The 24,023-nt window shown below is 30.4% G+C and overlaps 1 long non-coding RNA gene across 1 annotated transcript; it reads right to left on the reverse strand.

Moving 5' to 3' along the window:
• Positions 1 to 420: 420 nt before the first annotated feature.
• On the reverse strand, positions 421 to 1,103 carry LOC145792817 (uncharacterized). Its single transcript, XR_014332752.1, has 3 exons — positions 908 to 1,103; positions 696 to 722; positions 421 to 593 (listed from the first exon to the last, which is right to left on the reverse strand). It is a non-coding gene; the product is annotated as an uncharacterized LOC145792817 (long non-coding RNA).
• Positions 1,104 to 24,023: the final 22,920 nt, after the last annotated feature.

The following is a 24,023-nucleotide window of genomic DNA, read 5'->3' on the forward strand; positions in this document are numbered from 1 at the left end:
TCACAGGCATGATACATGCTACAAACATTGGTTATGTTTAATAAGTAAAAGCCTATCAATTTATATGAAAAAAATCAGGATATGACCATGAGATTTAGTGATCAAAACTATGGCAGAGATATATCTAGAAATGGATTGCAGATTTGCAGTTTTAGGTGACAGTTTGAATGAGAAAGCATGGGTGAATCAAATGACCAGAGTGACAATATGGAAATGGCACCTGATACTCCACTGTAGTCTTTGTTGTGCACTCATGTAAATTCTGCAATAATGCTATGATCATACATATATATTTTCATGACAGGACTTACTGTCGTTGAGTCCTCCACAGATCTTATAGACTATAGGAGCATACTATAAAATATATTAAGAACAGAGCATGTACTACAAGTGAGACAGATAGAAATGTAAGGAGAAAAATGTTCAAACAAGGTTGCAACAATTTTGCTTGGACTAACGAACTTTGCTTGAAAAATACTGTAAAATATAGTTGAGAAAAGGGAGATATTCTTTGATGCAAGTGCTACACGCTAACCTGTTGATGAATTCGCTTCTTCAGCTGAATAATTTCTAGACTAATAGCGTCATCCTCTCTGAGATATAACAAACCAAAGATAATGTGAATGCTCTCTGATATTCATTTGTTGATTCATTTCTCTCAAATTAATAGCAGATAAGGAAGGAATTATTCAAACCATAGCTTGTTTCCAGAATCAGACTACCTGGTGGAAAAATCAATACGAATGAATGATTCGAATTACAGTGAGTTCAGATGAAGAAGTTGAATACGAATTACAGTGAGTTCAAGTGATCGAAGTAGAGAGATGAATAAGTTGAAATACGAATGAATGATTCAAAGAGACTCGCTGAGAGAGAGAGAGAGAGAGAGAGAGAGAGAGAGAGATACCGTTGGAGATCTCTTCTTTAGACGACCATGGTGATCTACAGAGCAAAATCGAGAGAGGGATCTTGATCCAACAATGAACCTGGTTACTCAGACACGATCAAGTGATTTGGGGAAAATGATAGTCTAGGGCAAGATATAAATCAATGATCGAGCGATTTGGGGAAAATGAGAGTCGAAGAAAAAAGGAAAATATAAATTGGGCTGGGTCCCAATGGTGGGCTGGCAAGTTTTTGTTTCAAAATATAAGCCCCAATAGTTGCTTCCCTGGTTCGTTGCAAATAATATTTTTTGCGACGGTCAAACAATCGGTCACAAAAAAATAGACGCAAAAAATTATTTTTCTAGTAGTGTTTGAACCTCAGGAAAGAGATATAATTTTCAAAAAGTGGAGAGAAAACTATAATAAACATAAATTTCAAAGGTGTCAGTGTAATTTACCCAAAAATAAATTTCAGCCATTAGATTTGGTAAAATAATCTGAACTATTGAATTCTCAAAATATGCTTAACCGATTATAACCGGTAAATCTCCAAGAAAGAAATGCTCTACACAGAGCCCAACAATTTGGAGAGTTGCACTGTTTTTTGTCATGTACCGGTCTGTGTCCTACAATTTGGAGAGTTGCACCGTTTTTGTCATCTAGAGGAGTACTAAAAGTAAGAATAAATATAAATACACCTAAATTTATTTAAAATATAAATTATTTTTTTATAATTTTAAAATTTATATTTCTTCTGTTCAAGTTTATAATCAAACAAAAAATAATTATTTTTATTAATAAAATATCAAGACATTTAATAGTTTTAATAATGTCAGAAATGTATTTCAATAAATAATTTATTGTTATATAAAAGAGTAGTTAAAAATTTTGACTACATTTGATTTGAATTTTCAAAATGATTTTTGAGAGCCTAAAATCAAAAATTTATTTGTTTATCTCCCTTTCCAAAACTATTCTCAAAATTATTTCAAATTTTTCTCTATTTACAAAATTATTTCAAACATATTCCAAATTTATCTCTATTCCTAAAGCTATTTCAAATCTATTCTAAATTTATTTCTATTACCAAAGCTAAATTAATTGAATCGATATCTATGTTGAAGTATGTGAAAATATCATATTTTCAAGTTCATCAAAAAAAAAAAAAATGCTTCACAAAAAAAAAAAGTACATCAAATTTTTTTGGATGAAAACTGAATTTTTTTTGTGTATATTTGTTAGTATGTAGTGATTTTTTAATATATTTTTTTATAAATTTTGTATATTTTAAGTGTATTTAGATTGAGTGGATCTAAAATTGAAAAATATTGATTAAAATATTTAAAAAGTTCACTACAAACAATAAAATATGAATTGAAACTAAAAACTTATTTTTGAAAAACTCCAAAAGTAAAAAATTTGACTAAAATACAAAAAATACATTAAGAGTAGGTGTATCTAAAAAGTAAATTTAGATTATGTGAACCTAAAAAGTATAAAAAAAAAATTACTAAATACAACAAAACACAAAAAATAAAAAATTCAAAAACCCAAAAATCCAAAAATTAGTTTTGAAATCTCAAAACCAAATAAGGTTGTCAACTCTTTTAGAAAATTTATCTTTCAAAATTGATTCTAAAAATTAAACCAAACGACGCTTTATTTTTTGAAAAATTACCATCTAATGGTACTTTCAAAAACAATATTATACATACATGAAATGTTTAAGAGTTTCATTATTAATATTGGTAAAATTTACTAGAGATTTGTAATGTATTTTTATAACTTCAACTAATATGCTATTTCCCTTTTATTTTTTCGATTATTTCTATTAAATAAAAAAATATTGACAATAGAGTATTTATAATTTCCAGAATCACAAGAAGTACTTCATATTTTAAATAAAAATCAGAATATTTATTTGCAATTTATCTTAAAATCCACATTATCATATTTTAATAATAAGTCTTCTTAATCATCCAGAGTGGGTTTCACATTTTTTTTTTTTAATTAATGTGAATTAAAATTTAAAAAGACCATTCCACCTTCATCATCATCATCCAGCCATCCCTCTTCTAGCAAACCCTATCTCTATCTAATAAACCCTAACTTTATCTACTAAATCCTGCAAACTCTAACTCTATCTAGCCCTCACCTTAACCAGCCACCCTAACTCTATTCTCGATGTTCATCGTTGTATACTCTTCCATCCCCAACCATCATCACAGCCTCTTTTCCTATCTCAGACCGTCGTCATTGTTTCTTCTTCCATCTCTGACCATCACCCTTTCCCTTCTCAGACCATTGCCACCGCCATCGTCTCCTCTCCTATCCCCATACATCTTAAAATCCATATTATCAAATTGGGTAGTAAGTAAAGTGTGATGAACTAATAAATGGAAGCTAATTGAGTAGTAAGTGGAGTCCAGTAAAGTAATAAGTGAAAGTTCATTGAGTAGTAAATGAAATCTAGTGAAGGCTTTCTATATGCATTTGTCAGATACATAGAATCAAACATCAACATATCACCAAAACACAAATAATCTGTTCGAGATCCACTGTCTGCCCAAAACAAATTATTTAATCGATTTTCTTCATCCACATCATATTTATAATAAAACATTGGATGCTCTTCTACTTTATCACATAAGTAAGCTAAAACACCTTCTGCATCACCATTGACAACTTACGCTCTACACACAGTCCCAAAATGGTTGTACCTGTCCTTTTGTATGAACCCAACATTCTCATAGCCACCTGCTTGTTGTGCAACAAAGTCCATAATATGACTTGTCCTCATATCAATGTGATGCATTGCATAGCCTTGTGCCTTGTCGGTACTCATAACATTCCTATGTGAGTGAAGAAATTGAACACCAAGAGGCCCTATGCTGTTTGAAAATTTCATTCACTTTATATTTTAAAGTACTCCGATTGTATTTGATACGGAAAAAAGTATGACAACCAACCCTAGTTAATTATTTTGGTTCTCTTTCACGTTCTTCAACCTCAAGGTATTTAGATTATCTATGTCATTCTTTTGAGCAAACCCACTTCCTAGGTATGACCATATTACTCTTGTCTTTATACAACTAATCCCTTTGAATACTAAAGCCTTTCACCTTAGCATACGAATTATAAAATCTTTCTCTATTTCATCTGAATCAAATGTTATTTCAAACACATCTTTTTCTATTAATTCATCTAGACGCGTAACGTCTCTTTTCAGTTAGGAGATCATTATAATTGATGATATCATCTTCATTACACTTACCATCATTAGCATCATCATCATGATCTAATTCATATATAATGTTATTCTTATTTTGCTCGATGTTGTCTTCCATCTGCAATAAGTACAAGCAAATTAATTAGGAAATAACAAGTAAAGATGGTAAGTAGAATACTAAGTGATAAAATGGTAAGTGGTAAGTTCAAGCACAAAGAGTTGTAAGTAGGATGAGATCGAATGGTAAGTATTGTGTTTTTGAATGGTAATTAAACTCTATTTACTATTCAATGAGTCCCTACTTACGATTTTATTATACTTTGCTTAGTACACAATTAAATACCACTTACTACTTAATAACATTCTATTAGACTTTAATTATTACTTAATGAGTTTTTACTTACTGTGTGAGTGATTTTCTGACCACACTGCCCGCTTAGTAACCAGCTGGAGAGCACCGACAAAATAGATGGCACTTGGTTGACCTGCAACAGAAAGAGAAGATTCCGGCGATGGTTCGTCCACTCGGGGGCACTCCGACGATCAAGTCAGTATATCTCTCAAAGATAAATCAAGTGCTAAACTCACAAGCTTGAGTATCAAAAGCATACCTTAGACCCATGGGGATGCTTCTCTTTTATAGCCAACATAAACCTAGTCCCAATAGAAGCCTAACTTCTATGGACTTAGGATTACTGCTAATATTGGACTTCCAGTAAGATTAGGATAAACTCTCCAAGAGTCTTATCTTAATACAAACTGAAATCTTCTCTCATCCTAGGACTCTTGCCCTCATCCGCTTATCTCGGATTCCGCTATCTTCGGAGGTAACCTCGGCCTATCCGAGATGACCTCGGCATAACAACCAGGACACGTGGCACCTCGGCTGACACGTCGGCGTCACCTTGGCCACGTGTCAGTACTCAGAAAATATATCCCCACAACTGCCCCCTAGGTTCTATTACCTTGGCATTCTAAGGTGATGGAACCGACACTGTTCGTTCATCTGTGCCCCTCTGTCCGAGATCAAACTCGCCGACCTTAAATTTCCTTGGACTTTACTGTCCACTTCTATCAAGTATCAAGCTTCATGCTTTCCAAGCTGCTCAAGATCACACCTCCTAGCCGAGGTTCTTGTTTAATTAATTCGTAAACTCCAAGAGCTTGGCAGCTGCTCCACTCACATTCTTCGGTGGGTTCCCGACTTCCAGTCATCTATTTGACTCCAGCGATCTTCATATCGGCGTTTATTTCTCTTGGTAGGTTCATAAAGTCTTTTATTAAGCTCAATCTTTCATAACTCTTCTGAATCCGTTTACTTGCCCTCTGTTGTCTTCTATTTTCGTCTGTTTTCAAGTTTTGAATTGTTTGAACGCCTGGCACTGTTCTTGCCATATTCGCTTTCTGTTGCTAGCATCGTGTCTGGGTCATTACTTTCTTGTTCTTCACATACTTACTTAGTGCCTGTGCACTTGGCTTTATTCTTGAACTTTGTCGTCTTCTTGACTCTGATTTTTCTCTTTTTTCATTCAATCCTCTAGCTTTTTCTCTTTCTAGCTCTTTTGCTTAAATCTGTCATTGTTCCAAGCTTTCAAGCTCTACAACTGTTTTCGTTCCTCTCCTCCAGTGAGGCTTACGTCATTCTGTCATTTTCGCATCCATCATCAGACTTCGACAATTCTCATTCCGGCTTCCCTCTTTCTGGTAAGCCACTGTTCCTCCTGGTTTTATTTCTTGTTGCTTTTCAAGAATCTCTGCTTCATTGTTAATAACCATTGTTGTTTTACCCGTTGTTTCCAAATCATCTTCCTGAATACACACTAGTCACACATCTGTTGATTTCTGCCACTGTTCTTGGCTTGACACACTTGTGCAATCTTTTTGTCTTGATTTCCTGATAGCTTCATCACCATTCTTGATTACGAATTACATTCTTGTTTTTGTTTTCTGTGTCTTTTTACAGATTCTTGCTTTCAATCCTTGCCTTCAAACTCCGAGGTGCCAATCGCCAAGAAGAGCTTTTGATCAAACTCTTCGGGAGATCAATGTTAAGCTCGAGGCCGAGAAGGCTGCTGAGAAGTCTTCCCAACTATCTTCTATATCCTGCCATTGATGCCGAGTAGTTTTGTTTCCTTCTTTTACTCCTTGTACCTTGTACCTTGTACTTTGTCCTTCTTTATATGCTTTTAATCCGGCCGACGTGCCATTTTTGTAGTCTGAATAATTTATTTTTCAATATTCAGGCCGAAGTGCCTTCTTTCTTCTTTAAATGCATTTCTCTAATTTCTTCTTTGAATGAATGTCTTCTTTTTTCTGCTCTTGTATGATTCTACACTTAGAATAATTTACATATCTTCAAAGTACGCCTTGACTGTGCAATATCTTCGGGTAAAATACTTCTGTCACAACTTCTAATCTTGCTCATCTCGGCCTTGTCCTAACACTTGAAAATATTGTAACAAATATTTTCACAAGTGTTGCTTAGGACTTGTCACTTTCTCAATGTCTTCTATCAAGACTTCAGTTTTCCATATTTCAAGTTTTGACAACCTGGTAGTCTTGGCAAGTACGCAGATATTGCTTGAGCTTGACTTTAACTTGTAAATTTTTCTCAAAATTTCAACAAGTGTTAAACCATCTTCCTTTCGATACGACATCGGTTTAACTTCAACTTGTAAATTCACACAGAATTTCAACAAGTGTTAAATATCATCTCGGTTTAACTTCAACTTGTAAATTCACAAAGAATTTCAACAAGTGTTAAATATGACCCCGGTTTAACTTCAACTTGTAAATTCACACAGAATTTCAACAAGTGTTAAACATCACATCAGTTTAACTTCAACTTGTAAATTCACACAGAATTTCAACAAGTGTTAAATATCATCTCAGTTTAACTTCAACTTGTAAATTCACACAGAATTTCAACAAGTGTTAAACATCGTCTCGGTTTAATTTCAACTTGTAAATTCACACAGAATTTTAACAAGTGTTAAACATCATCTCAGTTTAACTTCAACTTGTAAATTTACACAGAATTTCAACAAGTGTTAAACAATGATTTCGGTTTAACTTCAACTTGTAAATTGTCCACAAATTTCAACAAGTGTTAAATAATGATCTCGGTTTAACTTCAACTTGTAAATTGTCCACAAATTTCAACAAGTGTTAAACAATGATTTCGGTTTAACTTCAACTTGTAAATTGTCCACAAATTTCAACTAGTGTTAAACAATGATCTCAGTTTAACTTCAACTTGTAAATTATCCACAAATTTCAACAAGTGTTAAACAATGATTTCGGTTTAACTTCAACTTGTAAATTGTCCACAAATTTCAACAAGTGTTAAACATCTTTGTCTTCTCTCTGCCCCCTAATTGTGTGTTTCTTTTTTATCTTCTAGGATCTAAGATTTTGCTCACTGAACTCTTCTCTTCTCGGATTTAAGTGCCGAGCTCTTGTCTTTTGGAATCTTGGATTTGCTCACTCAGGTTGAGCTCTTCTCTTCTCGGACCTATTCATCTAGGCCGAGATCATGTCTTCTGGGATCTGGGATCCAGGATTTGCTCAATTAGGCTGAGCTCTTCTATACTCGAATGTCATCTCCTTGGGAGCGCTCCTGCCCCCTGTCTTTGAGTCCCTTCTGGAAGGGTCTTCATTCTATTTATGTCGACAAATTCTCCATCTTTGCTAAACTCGTCATTTCCGCTACGTTGATCTTGTACGATGATGGCCATCTATTCTCCTTTCTTTCCCACAGACAGCGCCAAATTGTATGAGTGATTTTCTGACCACACTGCCCGCTTAGTAATCAGCTGGAGAGCACCGGCAGAATAGATAGCACCTGGCTAACCTGCAACAGAAAGAGAAGATTTCGGCGGTGGTTCGTTCACCCGGGGGCACTCCGACGATCAAGTCAGTATATCTCTCAAAGATAAATCAAGTGCTAAACTCACAAGCTTGAGTATCAAAAGCATACCTTAGACCCATGGGGGTGCTTCTCTTTTATAGCCAACATAAACCTAGTCCCAATAGAAGCCTAATTTCTATGGACTCAGGATTACTGCTAATCCTGGACTCTCAGTAAGATTAGGATAAACTCTCTAAGAGTCTTATCTTAATACAAACTGAAGTCTTCTCTCATCCTAGGACTCTTGCCCTCATCCACGTTTGTGTTTTCAGGGAGTAAAGCGACGACGTACGGAGGAGCGCAGACTTGATCAACAAGATTATACGAGAGGGTTTATTTCTTTTCCGTACAAAAGCCATTAAATAGTAAGAGAAAACACCTATAGAAAACGTGGATTGATTCTTATATTTTAGTGTTATCCAAATTTAAATTTTCAAATTGATTAATTAATTTTTCTTTTCAAATTCCTAAATTTGAATTTTGATATAAACTTGTTAACTTTCCCTTTCGAATTTGTATATCATGGCTTAGAATTTTTTTTTTAAAGCCATTAAATAGTAAGAGAAAACACCTATAGAAAATGAGGATTGATTCTTATATTTTAGTGTTACCCAAATTTAAATTTTGAAATTGATTAATCAAATTTTCTTTTCAAATTTCTAAATTTGAATTTTGACATAAATTTGTTAATTTTCCGTTTCAAATTCGTATATCATCTTTGTCGTTGTTGTTGTTGGTTTTTTCTGTTTGTTTGTTTGTTTAACTATTGAATGAGAGCTAACGCATTTAGGAAGATTAGGGATATTAGGAAAGGGTTTTTTTTTTTTTTTTCTTTCCATTTATTTATATTTTCTTTTTGAAATCATAAATTATGTGATTATTTATATTTTCTTTTTGAAATCATAAATTATGTGATTATTTATATTTTTAAAATTGTTAGTTTAATGGATTAGTCAATAGCATCTTTAGAATTTATTTTTAATTATAAAAAAATCAAAAATTTACTTTGAAGAATTACTCTCTCCCTTGCTTTAAACAATATATATATATATATATATACACTAGTGGGTGGCACTCATGATGTGTGTGCAATTTAAATAAGTAGGAATAAAAAATAATAATAATGAAATTAATATTATAATGTGTATTTAGCTTAGGTGGTATGAGTCCTCGTACTTAAACCCATGGTCATGGGTTCAAGTCTTGCCCATCTCTTTGTTTAACTTTTTTTAAAAAAATAAAAAATACTGCCACATGGCATGAGGAGAGTAAAGCTTCAGGACACCATAAGAGGTGTTCACTTTTTTTAAAAAAATAAAAAATACTGCCACATGGCATGAGGAGAGTAAAGCTTCAGGACACCATAAGAGGTGTTCACTTTATAATAGTACTGCACACACGATGTGTGTGCAATTTAAATAAGTAGGAATAAAAAAAATAATAATGAAATTAATATTATAATGTGTACTTAGCTATAATAGTACTGCACACACGATGTGTGTGCAATTTAAATAAGTAGGAATAAAAAAAATAATAATAAAATTAATATTATAATGTGTACTTAGTTTAAGTGGTATGAGTCCTCGTACTTAAACCCATGGTCATGGGTTCAAGCCTTGCCCATCTCTTTGTTTAGCTTTTTTTTAAAAAATAAAAAAAATACTGCCACATGGCATGAGGAGAGTAAAGCTTCATGACACCATAAGAGGTGTTCACTTTATAATAGTATAGAAGATAGATAGATATATATATTTTAATTTTAATTTATAGATTTCTTTTCATATTTTAGTGGCCTTGAAATTTAAATTTTGAAATGGAATAATATACTTTTTATTTGAAAGGCATAAATCAATAAATGTTATTTATTTATTTTGCTAAAATGAGGCTAGCCAATAAAATATTTTTTAATTATTTAAAATCAAAAAATTTTAAATTTTGGAATGAGAGTTTGGAGTTCTTAAAAAGCTTTTCATTAGAAACGTCATTTTCCTTGATATATAGTATATATAATATCATTTGTCATTTAATATTTATTAGGTTTTTTTTTAAAAAAAAAATTTAACAAAAAGTATTGGGTCCTACTGTTTTAACAAATGACAATTCGTTTAGAAATAAAATTTTTAGTGACCTTTTTAGTAATTTTTTGACTTTTTACAAAAAAATATACAAAATAATAAGAAGAATAGATTAATTTTTTGTAGTGATTTTTTAACTATTTTAACCAAGTGCCAAATATCTCCTGAATATCAAGTTGGGACACCATATCAAATTGGAGCACCACATAAATTTGTGTCCAAAGTAAAAAATAATTTCTCTATTTCAACATATTTGAGGATCTGTTTGGATATGATTTTTTATTTATTTATTATTATTTTTTTTTCTAGTCACTATTTTAAAGCTATGTTTGGTTTTGGCTTTTGGCTTTTGGATTAAAAAAACAGAAAAGACAAAATAGGCTACATAAGTCAATAAGACAAAATGCCAAATCTAAACCATAATTATTACACTTTTTCTCTTACAAAAGTTAAAAAAGTCAAAAATAAAAACCAAACGAAGCTAAAAAAACCAGGCTTAAATAGTTAAAAAGCCAAAAAAATTAAGTTATTTTAACTCTTCCCAAACAAAGATTAAATCACAAAAAAATTAGATGGTTTGGTTACTGTTTTTTTATAGTCGGTAATTGTAAAGAAAAAAGAAACTATTTTTTTAATAAGATTTATCTTGGTTGACAATTACAAAACAAGCCTTACCTTGTTTGGTTTTTCAAACTCAAAAATTATTCTTGAATTTTTTGGTTCATATTTTTAATTTTTTTGATTTTAATGAAGGTTTTTTTTTTTTTTTTTTTTTTTTTTTTTTTTTTTTTTTAAGAAGTATCTAATCTAGATACACTAAAAAAAAGGTAAAGCATTTGCAAAAAAGAAATAATTATGTTTTTTTCAAAAAAGTGAAAAAAAATAAACACATTGTTATTTAAATCAAATATCAATTATTGTGTTTAGTTTCAGTTTTCTGAATTTAATTTTTTGAAGTTAAGTTTTTTGTTTTTCATGTTTTTTATTTTTATTTTTAGTAAATATTTTTTAAATTTTAATTTTTTTTTTACTTTTTTAAATTTACCTTACATAGATGTATCTAAATAGTAAATTATTTGTGAAAAAATATTTTAAAAAATTAATAAATACACAAAAATATGAAAAATGTACTGAATTTTTGTATTTTTTAATATTTTTGGTCTTTGGTGAATTTTTTAAAGATTTTTTTTCACAAATATTATACTTTCTAAGTGTATTTATATTAGGTGTGTCTAAAAATTAAAAAAATTGCTTAAAATAATAAAAAAATTCAATTAAAAAAAAAGTAAAATTTTCTTAAAAGTGAATTCTAAAAACTAGAAACAAACAAACATGTTTAAATTGTATTTGTTTTATAAATAAATAAAAAAAATAGACAATAAATATAATTTTAAAACATCATTTATTTTTTAAGACAATTCCAAACACCTAGTGCGTTTGGTTTGTGTTTTGAAACATGTTTTTGAAAGAAAATTTTTAAAAACATGTTTGGTTACAAATTTTCTTAAAAAATTTTCAACATTACTTCTGTCACGACCCGCTCCCCGTACCCAAGAGTTAAGTATCGTGATAGCCAGTAACTGAAGTTACTTACGGCCAATTCATAAGCAAATTAATAAACGCAAGCGGAAGAAACATTTAAGTAAGGGTACCAAAATAATCATTGGAGCTTCTATTTTTATTACAAAATATATTGACCAAAAAGGCCGATATTTACATATAAAAATGTCATAAAAATACTGTGTGTGTCTATTCCGCAACCCGACTTTCCAAAAAGCTATTTCTGAAGTGCATTGATTCCTGAAAATTGGTAAACAACTATAACCACATGGTAGAGTGAGAAATATTATACTAAGAGTATAAAGGCACGAAATAACCATGGATAATTATGTAGCCAAAACATTTACATAAACAAATCATTTGAGTAGTAGAAATCATTTGAGTAGCAGAAACTGAAATACAGATATTATGTAAATATATCACCATAACCACGGCATAGAACAGAACAGAACAGAACAGAGCAGAGCAGAGGTCACAGAAGTGACAGTCAGAACAGAGGAACGGATTCAAGAGGTGGCTCGTACGGATTCTAGAGGTGGCTCCCACAATAGTGTAGCACTTAACTCCATATAGCACTTTACTCCGCACAGAACAGAGGTCAATGGATCAGAAGGCCACAAAGTAACCAAACAAAGGCCAATAGTTATTTAAGTCCCTCAAGGCATGGGACTCCCGTAGTGGTACTTACAAAACATAATTTTATATAAGGTTATAGCCAAATATTCTTTAAAAGTAAAACAAATATATCAATAGATTTTATTTTAAGCAAATAGGGTTCAGAAATAAAATCACGTAACTAAAATCTTTATAAAATATAACTTTTATTAATATACTAATAAAACATAACTTGTGTAAAACAGATTTTGATAAGTCAAAACATATATAAAATACATTTTAATAACTCAATGTATAATATAACTTACCTTAACTTTAATACCTCACTTTTTCTTTCAATTGTTAAAGACTCTTTTACCTTCCACCATTTCTTCCTTCTTTCTCTCTCTCTTTTCTTCTTTCCTTTCTTCTTTCTTCTTTCTTCTCCAGATGGATCATTCTCCCTGTTTCTAGGAGGTGACGCCACTCCTCGGCCAACACGTGGCCGAGCCATCTCTCTCCCTCCAGATTCGTCATAAATATATATAGATTTAATCTCATCCTAAATAAATAGTTAAGATAATTACCTTTTTGTTCTAATATTTTAATATAATTATATAAATAATTTAATTATTAAGTAAATTATATTTTATCGTATATCAACATAAAATTAATTATTTATTTTAATACCACACTCATTATTATTATTATTTATATTATCTATATTATTATTATTTATATTTTGACCCCTAAATTTTTAATAATTATATTATTTTATAAAATTACACATAATAATATATAATAAATTATATATTTTCTTAACTGAGATTAAATAATATTAATATAAATTCTACAGAATAATTAAAAATTTAGATTGTTACAATCTTCACTCCTTTTAAAATTTCATCTTCGAAATTTGTCATATGCATAAGCTATCCGCTGCGCACTCTGATAAATAAATATATATTAGATGATTAATCTGATAGAAAATAATACCTCAAAAAAAATTTTACCAAAAATAACTCACTGTCTAACTGTCAAAAATTGTTTTGGGCCAAAATAAGAAATAAGGAGCGACTTTAAAAACTTTTCACTCGTTTTGTTTATGATAAAAATAGATAAAAATGAGAACGCAATGACAGAATTATATGCAAGAATTGAAAAATTTGAGATGAACTTTTCATTGACAGGAAATAGTTTCGAAATTAGTATCTTTATAATTTGAACTTACTTTTAAAGAACATCAGAATAATTTTTTTTTTGAATACTGAACTGAAAATTATATGCATTTAATTATATTATAATTTTGGTAGGTGCTTGAGCCCGACATCCTTCTTTTCTTGTCCTTCTTTTACTATAACAAATATAAATTATATCTAATATCCTTCACAAATTAGGCACACTAAAAAAAAAATATTTATTATATATATATAATCATATAAAATTATAATATAATTAAATCGACGAACAAAATATAATAATTTGGTACTAATTACCCGTTATCTCAGTTCTTAAATATGTGCGTGTCCTATGCTCCAATGATGATTTTTTTTTCTTTTTTAAAAAAAAACCATTGCTCTGATACCACTTGTCACGACCCGCTCCCCGTACCCAAGGGTTAAGTATCGTGATGGCCAGTAACTGAAGTTACCTACGGCCAATTCATAAACAAATTAATAAACGCAAGCGGAAGAAATATTTAAGTAATGGTACCAAAATAATCATTGGAGCTTCTATTTTTATTACAAAATATATTAACCAAAAAGACCGATATTTACATATAAAAATGTCATAAAAATACTGTGTGTCTATTCCGCAACCCGACTTTCCAAAAAGCTATTTATGAAGTGTATTAATTCCTAAAAATTGGTAAACAACTATAAGCACATGGCAGAGTGAGAAATATTATACCAAGAGTATAAGGGCACGAAATAACCATGGATAACTATGTAGCCAAAACATTTACATAAACAAATCAGTTGAGTAGCAGAAATCTTTAAGTAGCAGAAACTGAAATACAGATATTATGTAAATATATCACCATAACCACGGCACAGAACAGAACAGAACAGAGCAGAGGTCACAGAAGTGACAGTCAGAACAGAGGTACGGATTCAAGAGGTGGCTCGTACGGATTCTAGAGGTGGCTCCCACGATAGTGTAACACTTAGCTCCGCATAACACTTTGGTCCGCACAGAACAGAGGTACGAATTCAAGAGGTGGCTCGTACGGATTCTAGAGGTGGCTCCCACAATAGTGTAGCACTTAGTTCCGTACAACACTTTGCTCCGCACAGAACAGAGGTTAATGGATCAGAGGGTCACAAAGTAACCAAACAAAGGCCAATGGTTATTTAAGTCCCCCAAGACATAGAACTCCCGTAGTGATACTTACAAAACATAACTTTATATAAGGTCATAGCCAAATATTCTTTAAAAGTAAAATAAATATATCCATAGATTTCATTTTAAGCAAATAGGGTTCAGAAATAAAACCACGTAACTAAAATCTTTATAAAATATGACTTTTATTAATATACCAATAAAACATAACTTGCGTAAAACAGATTTTGATAAGTCAAAACATATGTAAAATACATTTTAATAACTCAAAATATAATATAACTCACCTTAACTTTAATACCTCACTCTTTTTTTCAATTGTTAAAGACTCTTTCACCCTCCACCATTTCTTCCTTCTTTCTCTGCTCTCTTTTCTTCTTTCCTTACTTCTTTCCTTTCTTTTTTTTCTTCTCCAAATTGATCATTCTCCCTATTTATAGGGAGGTGACGTCACTCCTCGGCCAACACGTGGCCGAGCTATCTCTCTCCCAGATTCGTCATAAATATATAGATTCAATCTTATCTTAAATAAATAATTGAGATAATTATTTTTTGACCTAATATTTTAATATAATTATATAAATAATTTAATTTTTAAATAAATTATATTTTACCGTATATCAACATAAAATTAATTATTTATTTTAATACCACACTCATTATTATTATTATTTATATTATCTATATTATTATTATTTATATTTTGACCCCTAAACTTTTAATAATTATATTATTTTACAAAATTACACATAATAATATATAATAAATTATATATTTTTTTAACTGAGATTAAATAATATTAGTATAAATTCTACAGAATAATTAAAAATCTAGGTTGTTTCAACTTCTGTCTCTATTACACATCAATCAATCATTTTTCTCTCTCCTCTGCCATTCTCAATTATTTTTTTTCTCACACACATTTACTCAATTACAACAAAATATTAAATCATCTCAAATTCAAAAATTATTTTTAAAAATATAAAAACAAACTAAATTTTTTTTTAAATTCTCCCTTAAATTTTTTTTTTTAAAAAAAAATTATTCCAAAACACAAACTAAACACGTCCCCATCTAATCAATCTGAACTTTTTGCATAGATGAGTGGAATTTGAGATGGGACGGAACAAAACTGAACCTCCAATCCAAACTACAGGGTAGATGAAAGTTTAATTTTTTCGGTATCATAACTAAAAAATATTAGAGTTATTATAGAGATCTCTCTTGAGAATTAAAAAATATATAATAAATTTTTTAATTGTAATACAATTATACTAATTTTTTTTTAATAAAACTAAACATATTATAGTTAAATGGTGTGAAAATATAAAGATAAATAATAAAAAAATTATACATTTCTTTATAAAAAAAGGTGACAGCTTTATTTATTTTTATCTATATAACTAACGAATTTTTAATGAAAAATGAATTAAATTTTATGTCAATTAAAACCTTAAGAAAGTTTAATAAAAATATGAGAAATTTATAAGACTTATTATATTTTTTTTCTAAATTTTATGAGAGTTCAATATAATTTATTCAAAATATTACTAATTACCAAATATCACATAACTGCTAAAATTGTGGGGTTCAGCACAATTTAGTTTAAGAAATTACACCATTATTGTGGGATCTGCCTCTAAAATTACAAGTACCCAATCATGATACTACCTAGGAGCAAGACACAATTTTTCACTTGTAAGACAAATCTTGATTTGTAAGTAGGAAAGTCTAGATTAAACATGCTTATGCAACCACTACTCTTTTCAAAAAAAAAAAAAAAAAAAAAGGAAAGGAAAAGACTTGGAGATTGTAGAAGAAGAAACATTGAATTTATAAGTAACTTATGAAACATCTTACATAAATCAATAAATTATATATATTACTAATTACTTCAACCTATATCAGGTGCTAGACGCACCATTAGGTCGAAAAAATAAATTATGAGATTTATTAGATTGTACAGTATTAGTAGAAACGTAAAACAAAACAAGTTATTTAAATTCAACTCGTATTCAAGATTAACTTAGGTTCGTTTGTCAACTATATATTTTAATAAAAAAGTCAAAAAGTCACTATAAATTGTTATATCACTTTCTCTATTTTTCTGCACATCTTTTCGTAAAAAGTCAAAAAATTACTGAAATAACATATTCCCAAATGAAGTCTAAGGCTTACAATCCAAATTTAAATACATTTTAAAACTCGTTAAGTTTTCAAATCAAATTTACATAACTTATTACTTAAAGTTCATAACTCAAAATAATATTATATTTGTTCAGTTAAATCTGGTTTGAGATTAACCAACAAAGCTAGCTCGTATCACCTAGAAAGTCAGGAGTTTGAATTTCTCTATTTGTATTGTGAGTTTTGGTTCCCATATATTTATTGGGATTTCTCTCTCCTATTTTGGGAGGGTTGATATATATATATATATATATTAATAATAGTATGTTATATTTGATTTTTATTATTATGATAAACTTCATTGTAATGTCAAATATGAATTTTAAAAATAAAATTAAAAAGTCAATTGAAAATACACCTTATGATTTGCTTAAAATACAAAGTAGTCCCTGTAATTTTGAAAATTATCAATACCTCCTTATTAGAATTTATAATTTTATAAAATTGATAGAAAAAATAAAATTCCCAACTAGACTCCTACATAATAATGAAATTACCAGAACTGTTAATTGAAATATGATGGGTCATTGAATACACCAAAATTAAATACTAAACTATACCAAATTCTATTAGAATAATGGTAAGTCCAGGTATCGATCCACAGGGACTATTGTGAAATTAAACTAATTTAATTGTCAAATTCTTAAATTAATTTTGATAAAAAAATTGGTTGTTTATAACCTAATTTAATAACGAATAAATTAAACTAATAAATTAAATTATCAAGAATAATTGAATTTAGGTTTACTGAATTGGGGAAAAATCCTAGGGTAGAGAATTCACCACTAACCACATAATTAGGGTTTCCAATTGAAATTAATTATGATATGGTTTGAACGGATTAATGCTTCACAATTAAAAACTCAAAGCATTTAATAAGAAAATCATCACATTCAATGTACGAGCACGAACCATCTCAAGTAATACGAATTGTTCACTCTAAACTAGGGTAGTGATACGACTCGTTCCTCGTAGCATGGTTCGTCCCATACCTTGAATGTGAAGGAATAGAAAACTCATGTATGGACAATATTCAACAATCACAGAAAGTCAAATATTTGAAAAGATAATGAAAATTATATATAAAGAATTTCTAAATCACCATACAAATGTTCAAACCTTTACATAATTAAAAATAAAAAAGAAAACTACATAATTACATGGCTAGGGTTTCATCAAAACCCTAGAAAAGAAGACTAGCCACTCATGGAGGAGTGGAAGGAGGTAGAAGGAGAAGGAACCACCATGGGAGACATCTTGGAGCTTTTGTTTCTCTTCCTTTCCAAACCCTAGCCTCTCCCATTAGGTCCAAACAACTTCAGAACCCTAATCCAGCCTTTTACTTGCCTTTTTATACTTCCAATCTCATCCAAACAGGTTTAAAACATCGGTTTGACTTTCCCAGAAAAAGTCAACGCACGTGCGGGAAAGTCAACGCACGTGCGAGAAAGTCAACGCACGTGCGGAAAAAGTCAACACACGTGCGGGAAAGTCAACTCTGCCCAAATTCTGTCTTTTTGCTCATTTTATGCTCCAACGATGTACAACCTGATTGACACTCAACATACATAAAATATACAGTTTGACTAGCAAGTGAAATTAAGAGATTCTAATTAACGGCCTCAATGATGTACATTTCGGCCTTAATCAAAATATATGACCGATAACATTAAAAACTATTCGGAACAATTAGTATTTTAAGAAAATTTTAAAAATTATATCTATAATTTCTCCCCAAAAAAAATCTAATTTACAATCAGCTTGAAAGAATCATAAATTAAAATTTGAATTACATTTCAAAATTTGTTAAAATTTTTAACTGGACTTATAAAAACCCTACAAGTCAATTCCACTGATAATTCAATCAACAAAATAATAAAGGGCATGGCTTCTGTCCAGTCCTTAATCGGACTGGACCGTGCTGTTGGGCCTGTGGAAGTCCACCACGGGTACCGTTTTGATAATCTGAACCGTTCAATGTGTAGAACTCGTTGAGTACTATATGCTTATAAAAAATCACGTTAATCGGATATCGATTGCTATGTGATCAAATCAGTTTTGTATAAAAAAAATAGACGGTGAATAAATTAACGGTTGACAAAAATCTGCTTTGATTACATAGCTATCGATATCCGATCAATGTGATTTGTTACAAGCATATAGTACTCGACGAGTTCTACACATTGAGCGGTTCAGATTATCAAAACGGGACCCGTGGTGGGCCTCTACGGGCACAACAGCACGGTCCAGTCCGATTAAGAACTGGACAGAAGCCATTCCCAACTAGGGCATAGCTTCTGTCCAGTCCTTAATCGGACTGGACCGTGCTGTTGGGCCCATGGAGGCCCCACCACGGGTACCGTTTTGATAATCTGAACTGTTCGCTGTGTAGAACTCGTTGAGTACTATATGCCTATAAAAAATCACGTTACTCGGATATCGATAGCTATGTGATCAAATCAATTTTGTATAAAAAAAATAGACGGTGAATAAATTAACGGTTGACAAAAATCTATTTTGATCACATAGCTATCGATATCCGATCAACGTGATTTTTTATAAGCATATAGTACTCGACGAGTTCTACATATTGACGGTTCAGATTATCAAAACGGGACCTGTGGTAGGCCTCCACTGGCCCAACAGCACGGTCCACAGAAGCCATTCCCAACTAGGGCATGGCTTCTGTCCAGTCCTTAATCGGACTGGACCGTGCTGTTGGGCTCGTGGGGGCCCACCACGGGCACCGTTTTGATAATCTGAACCGTTCATTGTGTAAAACTCGTTGAGTATTATATGCCTATAAAAAATCACGTTAATCGGATATCGATAGTTATGTGATTAAATCAGTTTTGTATAAAAAAATAGACGGTGAATAAATTAACGGTTGACAAAAATCTATTTTGATCACATAGCTATCGATATCCGATCAACGTGATTTTTTACAAGCATATAGTACTCGACGAGTTCTACATATTGAACGGCTCAGATTATCAAAACGGGACTCGTGGTGGGCCTCTACGGGCCCAACAGCACGATCCAGTCCGATTAAGGACTGGACAGAACCCATTCCTAACTAGGGCATGGCTTCTGTCCCGTCTTTAATCGGACTGGACTGTGCTGTTCGGCCCGTGGAGGCCCACCACGGGTACCGTTTTGATAATATGAACCGTTTAATGTGCAGAACTCGTTGAGTACTATATGCCTATTAAAAATCACGTTAATCGGATATCGATAACTATGTGATCAAATCAGTTTTGTATAAAAAAAATAGACGGTGAATAAATTAACGGTTGACAAAAATCTGTTTTGATCACATAGCTATCGATATTCGATCAACGTGATTTTTTACAGGCATATAGTATTCGACGAGTTTTACATATTGAACGATTCAGATTATCAAAACGGGACTTATGGTGGATCTGTACAGACCCAACAACGCATTCCAATCTGATTAAAGACTGGACAGAAGCCATTCCCAACTAGTCACAGTCATCATAAAACTATATGAATGAACTGCACAACGCGTATTCAAGCGTAACGTAAGCGTTGGGTTAGAATTGAAGAGGCCTGTTGCTTTCAGCTGACCAAACCATGAATGAGCTTTGAAGAAAATGGCCACAAACATCAACGAGTAGGTTGTTTCCTAAAGTCAAGTTGTTTGGTTTCAGGGTAGGATTTAGGTTTGAAAAATATTAAAAATTTTAAAAGTTATATCAAATATTTTATATGGGTGTGAGATTCATATTATGTGAGTCTCATACTTGTGAGATATTTAATAGAAATTTTGATAGAATTTTTAGAATTTCTAGCATTACACTTTAGGATTTACTTTTTAAAAAATTGAAATTTTTTATTATCAATAATTTTTTGATTTCACTGAATTTTTTTAATAGTTTAAGTGGTTTTTTAAATTTATAGATACATCTAATATAAATACACTTAAAAAGTATAATATTTGTGAATTTTTTAAAAAATTCACTAAATACCAAAAATATAAAAAATATATACTAAACTTTAGTACATTTCCGTATTATTATGTATTTATTTTTTAAAATATTTTTTTACAAATATTTTACTTTTTAGATACATCTAAATAAAGTTCATCTAAAAAAGTAAAAAAATTACTTAAAATTTTAAAAATATTTACTAAAAATTAAAAACAAAATATGAAAAATAAAAACCTCAATTTTCAGAAAATTGAATTCACAAAATTGAAACCAAACACAGTGTTTTGTGTAATTATTCAATAGTGTCAGGCACAATATGGCATTATTTATGTAATGTTTTAAATTACTTAGAGCGAAAAATTTTATGAGTGAGATATACTGACTTACTTTTGTTAAGGAGTGGACAAACAATTAATTACTAACTTATTATTGCGTGTAGCAATTTCTTATTTGTTGAAGTATTATACTTCAAAAATATCTAATAATTTTTTTTAATGAAAATTTAACCAGGCCGTTTCTTTTAAATGAAATATCTTAATCTAAAAGTCAGAATGAAATGACTCCATTTGCACAACCAGACGGAGCCTGCAATGCATTAAATGGCATACAAATGTCTAAATCCTCGGCCCAGGCACATACATAAAAGCCAGGCCAGCAATGCAGAGTCCACCCTAGCCTATCCAAAAAAATAAAGATGGGCTCTTCATCGGATAAAGCCCAAGTAAATAAGTTGATGGACTTTAAAGACTCATCCTACCAAGTTGTTGCTGCTGCTGTTGTTGTTATTTTTTTGTTTTGTTTTTAATATATATATTTTTAATCCAGTACGTCTTGCACATAGAATGAGTCACAAAATCAAACATAAAAATTAATTTTGATTATACATATCAAACAGTGAAACTGTTGTAGAAGAGGAGGTTTAACCCATATTGAGCAAACTAATTTTCATGTGTTTAGAATATCTTTACGTGATACTTCAAATCTAATGTGACATTTCAATAGTTATATTTTAGCATCAAGTATTAATTATATCCGATAGCTTTTGAATATCCGATAACTTCATGTGTTTAGAATATCCGATAACTTTTGATATCACTCCTTCATACTAATTTTGACATGAAAACCCTTGACGCTTTTTTTTTTTTTTTTTTTTTGTTTTTATTTTTCTTTTCTTTTCGTTTTAATTAAAACATCCAACGGCACAATTTATAACAATGGTGGTTGTCAATCAACCCACGTCATGTCGTGACTTTCTTCTATTTTTTTTTTACCAACGGTAATATTATTTAAAAACGGTAATATTTTTTATTTTAATAAAGAAAAAGCAACCTGCATGTCTTTATTACCATTGTAAACAAAAAATTTTAATTTTTTAATTTATTTTATTATCTATAAATTTGAAGTTAGGTAATATTTTTTGTAACCATTCACACTATGGATTCACCACTCTCAATGAATAAAAAATTTGAATTTTGTTAACAAAATTATTTTATAAATATAGCATTTTTTGAAAAATATAAAATACTATTTAAATGGCATCAAACCTCTTTTAAAAATAAATTTATTAAAAGAGTTTAAATTTTAAAAATAATATAATAATATATTTAACATATCAAGTGGAGAGCTTCCATTCCACCCCAAGTCTTCAAAAAAATTTGACATGCCGAATTTTGAAGGTTTAAGTAGAGATACTCTTAGTTCCATCTCCGTAGTATTATTATTATTTTCTAAAAATTTTGGAAGATAGTATTTTTTTTTTTTTTTTAAACAAAGAAAAGAAAAATTATTTCATGCACACAAGTGACCATATAAAAAGAAAAAATAAATAAATGAGACCTGAGATCCTAATTTAAGAACAAAGATGTAGTGTAATGTAAGAATTTTCTATGTGTGAGCCACTGTGCCCAATGATTTTGTCCAATGGAAAAATCGGATCGGTTTTTGTTTGATCCTATAACACAAGTTGGTGATCCCATCCGACCCCTAGGGATATATATTTTTTCAAATTAAAGAGCACATAAATACACCATCGGCTGCAAAGTCTATCTATTAGAATTCTTGATGGATGAACTCGTAAGGACCACTCAATATATATAAAATGAAGGTTAAGGGTCGACTTGGGCTTGGCTAGTAGTTTTGGAGTCACACTTTAGGGTGTAATGGGAGGAATGTCAGGGATTTAAGTTGATAAAGTAGCGATTATCGTTTTAGTTGTAATCTAACTTTACTAACATAACTAATATCTTAGACCCTAAATAAAAATGAAGGTTAAGGATCACTTATTGCATTTAGAAGACCTACTCATGTGTTTATGCTTTTTGGGATTAAATATTTTATGTATTTTTTAACATTTAGTACTATAGAAAACTAAAATTAGAGGAAAACATTTTTTTTAAATAAAGAAAAACAAACTCATTTAAAAGAAAATGTTTTTTTTTTTAATTACTTTTGAAAAGTTGAAATCATTTTTGGGAATGAAATTTTACCAATGCCACCACCTCTACCCTACCGCCACAACCACCTCCATGATGCCACCATCTCTACCACTAGTGATATTTCAGAATTTTTTTTATATAAAAATAATAATTTTGGCCCAACTAATACTGTAAATGATAAAACTACTGCACCTCATAGATTCAAAGAAGCCGATTTTGAGAGTTGGAAGTCAAATGAATGACTTTGGGGCTTCAACATAATCAAATACCAACCAAAACTCCTTATTTTTAAACTGTATGCAACTATATTATAAATCATTCAATAGAGCTTCCGTGATGTGTTAGATTCAAAATTATTATAACTTGAAAAGGTTCACACGGATGATAATATTTCAAATATGTAGACTAAGACTTTATCAAGAAACAAACATTTGAAGTGTCGAATTATTGGGTATACCTCTTTAGTGGAGTATGACACCCAATTGGTTTATTAAAATAATTTAATTTAGTTTAGTGTTAGTTATAATATACTTTTTATATATTATATCTAATTTTTGGAGGCCCAATAAATATTTAATAATTTGTTTGGTAACAATTAGGACTTTGATAAAAGGCTTAAGAATCAACAATATATATATTGTTTTTGTTTTTCCTTTGAGGTTGTGGCTGCTATAAGGTTTGGTCCTTTTCGGTGGGTGTGTTTTCGACTGGTGCTTGGCTGCTTTAAAGCATTATCTTTGTGCATATTTGGTTGTTTTGGTAGAGATTGATTTGGGTCTATTATTTTGGATCTTCTACAATATGTTTCGAAAACTTGTTCATTTATTTGATGAGGTCTTTCTTTTTATTTATT

This window comes from Camellia sinensis, chromosome 6, assembly GCF_055761805.1.
Source record: "Camellia sinensis isolate YWXY chromosome 6, ASM5576180v1, whole genome shotgun sequence".
NCBI classification, from domain to species: Eukaryota; Viridiplantae; Streptophyta; class Magnoliopsida; order Ericales; family Theaceae; genus Camellia; species Camellia sinensis.